The sequence below is a fragment of the Olea europaea genome, unplaced genomic scaffold, assembly GCF_002742605.1.
Source record: "Olea europaea var. sylvestris unplaced genomic scaffold, O_europaea_v1 scaffold2446, whole genome shotgun sequence".
Classification (NCBI taxonomy): Eukaryota; Viridiplantae; Streptophyta; class Magnoliopsida; order Lamiales; family Oleaceae; genus Olea; species Olea europaea.
In genome coordinates this window covers 324-10,640 of record NW_019242657.1, presented here as the reverse complement: position 1 = coordinate 10,640, position 10,317 = coordinate 324, and the positions used below count along the sequence as shown (strand labels likewise).

Below are 10,317 nucleotides of genomic sequence, written 5' to 3'. Positions count from 1 at the left end.
GTTCAAAACCAACAATAACAATAAAAAAAAGGTCCATGCGACCACATGGCCTAATGTCGAGACCAAATGGTTTCGACATGGCAAACCATGGTGCAATTATTTGGCCATTGAAGGCCGTTTTCTCTCGTTGTAAATTCAAAATTGGTGACTTTTGGCTTAAAGTTTGGTACCATTTTGTGAGTGTGGTGTATGCCTAAATATATTGGATCTATGTTGAAGGCAAACACATTACAAAAACATCAAGGTTCCATATTACTTCCAAAAACAAAGATCAAAGTCTTTAAAAGCCATATTCATATTCATTCTTTGTGTTCTTCATGTTTTCTAGAATTTGCACTTGTGCTTTGGTGTTTAAATCCTTACAAGGCTTGTTATAATCCTACAAACCATTTGCCAACAACCTTCGAAGCATCTCAAATTCATAGGAAAAAGGGCAAATATCGTTTGAGGATAACAATATCATGTTCAAATAATTCATTGATACAAGTTTGTGATTATCTTGTTATTGACGTTTTCGATTCATATTTTGTGATCTCTACTCCAATTCGATGAATTTTCTCCAACAATCTCAAACGATATTTCTGCAATGGAAAGTGAGACAACGTTGGCTACAATCAAACTCATGAATCAATACTTGGTGTGGTTAGATCGGTTCGATGGAACGAACTACACTCGATGGAAAGACAAATAGAAGTTTCTTCTCACTGCACTAAAGATCTTCTACATCCTAGATCCAGAATTGGCGCCACTACCAAATTCAACAAATGGAGAAACCGAAGCAGTGGGAAATGAAAGACAAAAGTGCCAAGAAGATGAGTTAATATGTCGTGATCACATCCTCAACGCATTATCAGATCGTTTGTATGACTTATATACAAACACAACTTCAGCAAAGAAAATTTGGGATGCGCTCGAAAATAAGTACAAAGCAGAAGAAGAAGGTACAAAGAAATCTTTAATTTCTAAGTACTTCGATTTTAAATTTTTAGAGAACATTCCCTTTCTTTCCCAAGTACATGAAATGCAAATTATTGTCAATAAGTTGAAGGCGGTGAAAATTGAAATACCGGAGACCTTTTAAGGGGGGGTATAATTGCCAAACTTCCCGGAACTTGGAAAGGATACCGGAAGAAGATAATGCATAGTTCTGAAGATTATTCTTTGGAACAATTGTAAAAACATCTTTGGATTGAGGAAGAGTCAAGAATACGTGATAAAAGTGATTCTCATGAGGACACTTCCAAAGTAAATGCTGTAGAAAATTTTGAACCACCAACAAAATCCAACAAAAGGAAGCCTTTAAGGAACCTTAATAAGTTCAAGAAGAAGACCAAAGAAGGATGCTTTGTTTGTGGGAAATCTAGACACTACACAAAAGATTGTAGACATCGAAAACACAACAACTCCAAGGGTAAAGTGAATTACATCCAACAAGACAAGATTGTGGCCACCGTGAGCGAAATAAATGCGATTAAGGGAAAGGTTCCCGGCCGATGGTATGATACTTATGCCATGGTACATGTATCATGTGACAAATCTTTGTTAAAAATATACAATGAAGTGGATGGAGACCAAGAGATCCAAATGTGTAACGAGGTGCGGTCCAAAGTAATTGGAAAAGAAAATGTAGAAATTATCTTCACTTCTAGGAAAAATGTTACTCTCACAAATGTACTACATTTTTCGGATATGAATAGGAACTTAGTGAGTGGAAATCTTTTGGGAAAACCGAGCATTAAAAGTGTCTTGAGTTCGGTAAACTTGTATTGTCACTTAACGGAGAAATTTGTTGAAAAGGACTATTCATGTGAAGGAATGGTCAAACTTTGTACTATTGACAATGAAATAAATAAAGTTGATTTTGTGTACATGATTGATTTATTTTCTTTATGGCATGCCAGATTAGGTGACATAGGTAAAAATACCATGAAACACATGAGAAATTGTGACTGAATTTCATATGATGAAAATGATGTCATTAAATGGAAAACATGTGTAGAAGAAAAAATGGTTAAAAAACCCTATCAAAGTGTTAAGATGACTTCTAGCATATTAGAATTAATTCATTCCGATATATGTGAATTGAATGACATGCTAACAAGAGGTGGAAATAGATATTGATAAGAGTGTAAAATACCATATTTTCCCCTCTTAACTATTGCATTCATGTGATTATATTATGCCAAAATGCACTCATTACTCTTATATTTTGGTTTAGGTTGCATTTTGGTGAAAAAGATGAAATACGGAAGAAACAAGTGAAAAATGACCAAAGTAGAAGAGAACGAAAGTTCGAGGACTAAAGTGCAAATGATCGAAACTTGTGTCCAAGATTATGATGAAGATTCGAAAGTGTTAGAGGTCAAGTGAATGAGGAACGAAGTCCAAGGGATGAAATAACATCAAAGTTTGATCAATACATCAATTTCCAATCGAAAACCAACACACCAGTTTTTAGTCTCATGTTGGGACCCATTTTTGACATCGAAGATGATCGAATTGGGAGATGACTTCTGAATAAAAATTGTGACACTTTGAGTTAGCTATCCAATGCAACTTGAGTCACCTCAATTGGACATTGGGAAAGAAAGTTATGATTAAAATACTGAAAGTTGTCTGACTGAACCATGCGGCCGCATGCCTTTCTACTATGCGGTCGCACACACCTATACCGAGAATTGAAGAGGCTGAAAGTGCATAACCATGCGACCGCAATGACAATAACCATGCGGTCGCATAGTGTTTTTTTGACGGCCGAATCTCAGTTTCCTTATACGATTGAATCTCTTATGGTAACCTAATTTTCACGGGATATAAATGCCCAAAACCACCCAGAACGAAGGGAGACGCCCCCAGCTCTATTTCTTTCATCTTGGTGCTCAAGAAACTCCATGGAAAACTAAGGAACTCGGTGAAGCAACGAAGGAACTCATTGGATTTGGAGATTTCACGTCATAATTTCATGTAATTCGAACTCTCTTTGTTTAATAATTTCTAGATTTGGATTTTCTCGTTATGAATTAGTATTGAAATTTGTTTAACTTTTAATAAATTTCTCATGGATTCAGTCATGCTTTTTCCATTGTTAAATTAAACTATTTGTTGAGTTTCAATTTAAATTACTTATTGTTGAGATTATTTTAACTTTTATCAAATCCTTCATAGATCTAGCCATGCTCTTTCTATCGAATGATTGAATTAATTGTTGAATTTTAATCTTAGTATCACTTTATTGGCGGATTGATTATTGCCTTATGCCTGACGTATATGGTCGATTTTTGATCTTTTTCCAATAAAAATGTGCGAATGTGTTATAGAAATCTAGATTCTAGAAACATAATTGGAATAAAATTGGACTTCACTGTTAAATCTTCCAATTAGAGAGTTGGGAAGAAAACCTCTAATTGAGTAAAAATACATGAATTATTGATGTTGATTGATCCAATCCAATGGGGGAACTCCGATGCTTCAGTAATTCGCACATTGATAATTAATTTTTATTTCAAGTGACAAATCATTCCCACATTTAATTACGAAAACCCTAGTTTGTTTGATCTTTTGAGAATTTTTCCATCTCCCTGTGGATACGACACCCCAAAGCTGTACTACAATCACCGCGTTATTCTTTGGGCGTAATCAAATTTTGGCGCCGTTGCCGGGGAGACGGTACAAGTAATCAAGGGATCGACCGAAAAAGGGTGACATCGTTCCTTTTCCTTCATTTTTATTTGATTTAATTTTTTTTTAGAGTTATTTTTATTTTGTTTTCACATTTTCTTTGTTTTTTTTGTGTGTGTTTGATGAGCAGGGATCGAGACAATCAGGGGAGTTCTACTGGAGCATCTTATCCAGTGTTTGAATCTCAATATAACCCTTATTTTGCTACTGCATCAATTGCCACGAACACCTCAACACATAACACTATGTCTGATAGTGAACACGGCGATGCGCCTTATAGGACTTTGCATGATTATTTGCACCCCACACGTACACCACACCATCATGCATAATGTTTCCGCCCATTATGTCACGTATGGAACTAAAATCGGGAATGATTCAACTTCTTCCCACTTTTCATGGACTTAGTAGTGAAAACCCATACGTGCATATTAGGGAATTTGAGGAGGTAGTTGCAACCTTCCACAATCAACATGGTACAACGGATGCAGCCAGGTTAAAATTTTTCCCATTTTCACTTAAAGAGAGAGCAAAAACCTGGCTATATTCGTTGAGACCACGTTCAATTGGTTCATGGGCTGAAATGACGCAAGCATTTTTTAATAAATACTTTCCCCACCATAAGACTAGCGCCCTTAAGAAGCAAATCTCATCTTTTACCCAAAAGGATAGTGAGACCCTATATCATGCCTGGGAGAGATTTAAAGAACTACAAGCCCTTTGTCCTCACCATGGTTATGAGAGCTGGCGTATAGTTAGTTACTTTTATGAGGTATTAACACCTAGGGAACGTCAATTCGTAAAGATGATGTGTAACGGTGATTTCCTGCAAAAGGATCCGGATGAGGCCATAGAGTATCTAGAAGATCTTGCTGAGAAAGCTCATACTTGGATTGGACCTAGCCCTACTGATAGTACCAATAGGTCACGACCTCCAGGAAACCTCACTAGTACAGGTATTTATCAACTTAGGGAAGAAGATAGTCTTTAGGCCAAAGTGGAAGCCCTTACTAAGGAATTTGAGACCTTGCGTGTTAAAGGCTCTAAACATGCACAAACCGTTTCGCGTGTTGAATCTTTGGGACCTTGTTTTGTGTGCGGTGGAGTAGATCACCTAGCCCAAAAGTGCACCACTTTAATTGAGATGAGAGGGGTTTATGAGGAACATTGTAATGCCTTACGCATATATAGGAAGCCCTATTCTTCTTTCTTCGAATCCTATAACCCAGGGTGGCGCAATCATCCCAATCTCAGCTGGAAATCTAAAAACCAACAAACTACTCAATCAAATAGAACTTACAGTGCACCATCATATCAACCCACACCCTCTAGGAACTCTTTAAAAGATACCCTACATGCATTCATAGAAGCACAATGCAAGATCAATCAGAAGTTTGAGACTATGATTAACCAGGTAGTGGAGGAAAATAAGGAGATAAAAAATCATGTGTCTAAATTGACCAATGCCTTAACTGTGGGGGAACGTGGAAAATTTCCAGCACAAGCTCAACCTAATCCTAAGGGACAGCATATGGCTCAAACCTCGGGTTCAGGAGAGAGTAACCTTAAGGAAGCAAATGCAATCACCACTCGATCTGGGAAGGTTATAGAACCAATTTCAAAACCTAGGGAAAATGAAAAGGAGTCTAGTGAGTCTGTAGAAAGCAGCCCTAGTGATGAGGCAGTAGGAAATCCATCGAGGGTACCTTTTCCACAAGCCCTTAAGCTTAGCCCAAAATCAGTCAATCAACACAGTGAGATCCTAGATCACCTTAGGCAAGTAAAAATCAATCTTCCACTCTTGCATGTAATTTCACAAGTTCCTACATATGCGAAAGTCTTTAAGGACTTGTGCACTATGAAGAGGAAACACATTGTCAAGAAGACTGCCTTTTTGACCGAACAAGTGAGTGCTGTGATTGAACAAAGGATCCCACCGAAATATAAAGACCCTGGCTGTCCAACTGTTTCCTGTGTCATCGGGAACCATGAGTTTGCACAAGCTCTCCTTGATCTGGGAGCCAGTGTTAATCTCATGCCCCATTCCATATACTTACTATTAGGTCTTGGTGAAATTAAACCCACTTCTGTGATTCTACAACTAGCTGATAGATCCACTATAAGACCTAGGGGAGTAGTTGAAGATGTGTTGGTTCAAATTGATAAATTCTACTACCCCGTTGATTTCTTAGTCTTGGATGTGAAGGTTGATGTTAATGTTGATTCTAAAATTCCTATTATTCTTGGTAGACCTTTCCTCGCCACAGCTAACGCCCTTATAAATTGCAGAAATGGTCTAATGAAATTGTCTTTTGGGAATATGACTCTAGAAGTCAACATTTTCCACATTGCTAAGCAACCAATGGAAAGTGATGAGTGCCACCACACACATATGATTGAGGCACTCACTCAGGAGGAGGCACTTGAGACTACAAATTATGATCTCTTAAATCTTTTTCTTTTGAATTCTGCAATTCCAGCAAATGTTAATGATGAAGAATATGCTAACATTTGTGCTATTTTTGCAAAATTTCAAGACTATGGGACATCACCATGGCAACCCAAATTTGAAGAATTACCAGATAGGACGGGCGACCAGCAACCATCAAGCATTGAGAGCCCCAAACTAGATTTGAAACCGCTACCCCCAAGATTGAAACATGAATTCCTTGGACCAGGTGATACTTTTCCTGTAATTATTTCTTTAGAATTGGATGCATTACAATGTGAGCAACTTTTAAACATTCTGAATGAACACAAATATGCATTAGGTTGGACTATAGCTGACATTAAGGGTATTAGTCCTCAAATTTGCTCACATAGGATTCATTTAGAACAAGGAGCCACCCCTAAAAGAGACCCACAGCGTAGGCTAAACCCGACAATGAAAGAAGTTGTGAAAAATAAAGTGCTGAAACTGTTAGATGCAGGTATCATTTATCCTATTGCAGATAGTAAATGGGTTAGTCCTACACAGGTAGTCCCTAAAAAGTCTGGTGTCACAGTGGTAAAAAATGAAGTAGGTGAAATGGTCCCAACAAAAACAGTGACTGGATGGCGCATGTGCATTGATTATAGGAAGTTGAATGCTGCCACCCATAAGGACCACTTTCCCCTCCCCTTTTTAGACCAAATCCTGGAGCATGTGGCTGGCCATCCTTTTTACTGTTTTCTGGATGGCTACTCTGGTTATTATCAAATTGAAATAGCCTTAGAAGACCAAGAGAAGACCACATTTACTTGCCCATTTGGTACTTATGCATTTCGTAAGATGCCATTTGGACTTTGTAATGCCCCTGCCACATTCCAAAGATACATGATAAGCATATTTACTGACATGATAGAGGAGTACGTGGAAGTTTTCATGGATGACTTGACAGTGTTTGGAGTCTCGTTTGATGCATGCCTATTTAACTTGAAGAGAGTCTTGACCCGGTGTGTGGAAAAAGGATTAGTTTTGAATTGGGAGAAATGTCATTTTATGGTACCTTCAGGAATTGTCTTAGGACATGTAAATTCTTCTAAAGGAATAGAGGTCGACAAATCAAAAATTGAACTGATCTCCAAATTGCCTACACCTAAAACCGTCAAAGACATAAGATCATTTCTAGGTCACGCAGGTTTTTATAGGAGGTTCATACAGAACTTTTCATCCATGTCTAGACCCTTGTATAACCTTCTAAGTAAAGAAGCCAATTTTGAATGGACCCCAGAATGCCAAGAGGCATTTAAAACACTGATTAACAAGCTCACTTCTGCACCGATCATGCAACCACCTGATTGGTCCCTGCCGTTTGAAATTATGTGTGATGCTAGTGATTATGCGGTAGGTGCTGTACTAGGACAACGAAGAGAGGGTAAGCCTTTTGTCATTTACTACGCTAGTAGAACTCTTAACAGTGCTCAGATAAACTATTCCACAACTGAAAAAGAGCTACTAGTTGTGGTCTTTGCACTCGACAAGTTTAGATCCTATCTAATAGGTTCTCCCATTACAATTTTCGCAGATCATGTAGCCCTTAAGTACCTTCTTGCAAAGAAGGATACTAAGGCGTGATTAATACAGTGGATATTACTTTTGCAGGAATTTGACATCACCATCAAAGACAAGAAAGGAGTGGAGAATGTCGTAGCAGACCACTTATCAAGGCTAACCTTTGAAGACACTACAAACACCTTGCCAATAAGAGATGAATTCCCAGATGAAAATTTATTTTCTGTCTCTTCTTTACCATGGTTTGCTCACATTGTGAACTACTTGGCTACAGGTGAAATCCCAAAGGAGTGGAGTACAAAGGATAAGAGGAAGTTTTTGGTTCAGGTACGTAATTTTTATTGGGATGACCCATGTTTGTTTAAGTACTGCCCCGACCAAATATTAAGACGTTGTGTCCCCAATGAAGAAATACCTAGCATACTTAGTTTCTGTCATACTCAAGCATGTGGTGGCCACTTCTCTATAAAAAAGACTGCTGTAAAAATTCTACAATGTGGTTTTTATTGGCCTACCTTGTTCAAAGACACTAATACCTATTGTAGAACCTGTGAAAGATGTCAAAAATTAGGTGTCGTGTCTCGACGTAATATGATGCCTTTAAACCCCATATTAGTGATAGAAGTGTTTGATTGTTGGGGGATTGACTTTATGGGCCCCTTTCCACCTTCTTTTGGTTATCTATACATTATTGTGGCGGTGGATTATGTGTCTAAATGGTAGAGGCAGTCGCTTGTAGAGCTAATAACAATAAAACGGTTATTAAATTCCTCAAAGAAAATGTCTTGTCTAGGTTTGGTACACCACGTGTCATTATTAGTGACAGAGGCACACACTTTTGCAACCGTTCATTCGAAGCACTAGTGAAAAAATATGGAGTTATTCATAAAATCTTTACTACTTACCACCCCCAAACTAGTGGACAGGTAGAATTGGCTAATAGGGAAATTAAACAAATTTTGAAAAAAACGGTGAATCCTAATCGTAAAGATTGGTCTTTAAGATTAAGTGGTGCACCTTGGGCTTACCGTACTGCTTTTAAGACTTCCCTAGGTATGTCACCATATAGACTTATTTTTGGAAAGCCTTGCCATTTACCTGTGGAGCTTGAACACCAAGCATATTGGGCTATTAAACATTTTAATTTCAACCTAGAGGAGGGAGGTAAGCTTAGGAAATTTCAATTGGCTGAGCTAGAGGAGTTGAGAAATGAGGCCTATGAGAGTTCTAGAATCTACAAGGAAAAAATGAAAACTTTTCATGATAATAACATTTTGAGAAAAACTTTTGAACCAAATCAAAAAGTATACCTGTATGATTCTAGACTCCACAAGCATCCTGGAAAACTTCGTTCTAGATGGACTGGCCCTTTGTGGTATTACGAGTCTTTGAAAATGGAGCGGTTGAAATTGAGGATCCTAATGATGGTAGAGTGTTCAAAGTGAATGGAAAGCGTCTCAAAATAGCTTTTGGGCAATCGGTGCCTGCAGTAGAAGAAATTCCCCTTGCAGACCCTGTTTACCACCCTTAGCTTCACTCAGGTTCATCCTTCACTTTATTTTTTTGTATATTAGTTTTAGATTTTTCTTTTTAGTATGATTTGCATTCATTTTTTTTTTGTTTATTTTTCTTACTCCTTGCATTATCCATCCACTGAGTTCTTTCAGGCTTCTCATCCTTCGAACTTAAGTTAATTCACTGCAGTACTCAGGTAATACCTTTCCCCTTCTTTATTTTTGAAAACATGTTTATGCATTGAGGACAATGTAACTTTTAGTTGGGGGGAGGATACATTTTGTTTGTGAATTGCATTGCATGATAAATTGTGTGATCATGGAATTGTGAAAAAGTTTACATTTTTGCCTGGACTTCTGAGTTGCTGCATGTCTATGCCATGTGCTTGAGTGACAAAATATGTCACTAGGAGTTGGTTGTGTTTATGAGAATCTGAATATCAGGACACTTGCTATATTTCACTTTGTGTACACAAGCCTTGTGGTAAGATAGTGGTTTAACACATGTAGCTAGAGGAATCTCCTGCTAGAGCCTTCTTTAGAGAGAATTGGTAAGGATTGAGAGTTATCACATATTAAAAATGTAATAAGTGTTCATTGATTGTGTGAATTGAAAACTTCTTCTGAGAACGACATTACACGGTATGTGGTAAGACGGTGGTTTGTACTTGAGAAATGATAACAGTTAATTTAGGATTGAATTTGAGCCTTCAGACTAGTTCTTTTCCATAATTATAATCCCCTAGTAGCCACTTTGAGCCAATACACATACATAACCATTTCTTTTCATGTGTCTAAGTTATCCATACCTCCTTACACTGGATTAAAGTCTATAAATAGTCATTTTTCCACCTTTATGCTTCCAAGTGTATAGTAGGTGTTAAATGTCTATTTGAGAAGAAAAGTAATGAGAAAAGTGATAAGAGATGATAAGTGCTCAGGTAATGCAAAAAAAAAAAGCGCGAGAAAAGGAAAAAAGAAAGAAAAAAAAAGAGTGGATTGTTGTTGGGAATTGAAAGGTTAAGGAATGCATTGATGTAAAGGATTGCAATGTTGAATTACTTGTTGAGATGCCTAACTAGATACTTGGAAGTCCTTAAATTCTTTTCACCCTACTTTTCATATAACCCA

The 10,317-nt window shown here is 37.5% G+C and overlaps 1 pseudogene; it reads left to right on the top strand.

Annotated features, from left to right (window-relative positions):
• The first annotated feature begins 4,051 nt into the window (after positions 1–4,051).
• LOC111382198 lies at positions 4,052–9,203 on the top strand (annotated as a pseudogene).
• Positions 9,204–10,317: the final 1,114 nt, after the last annotated feature.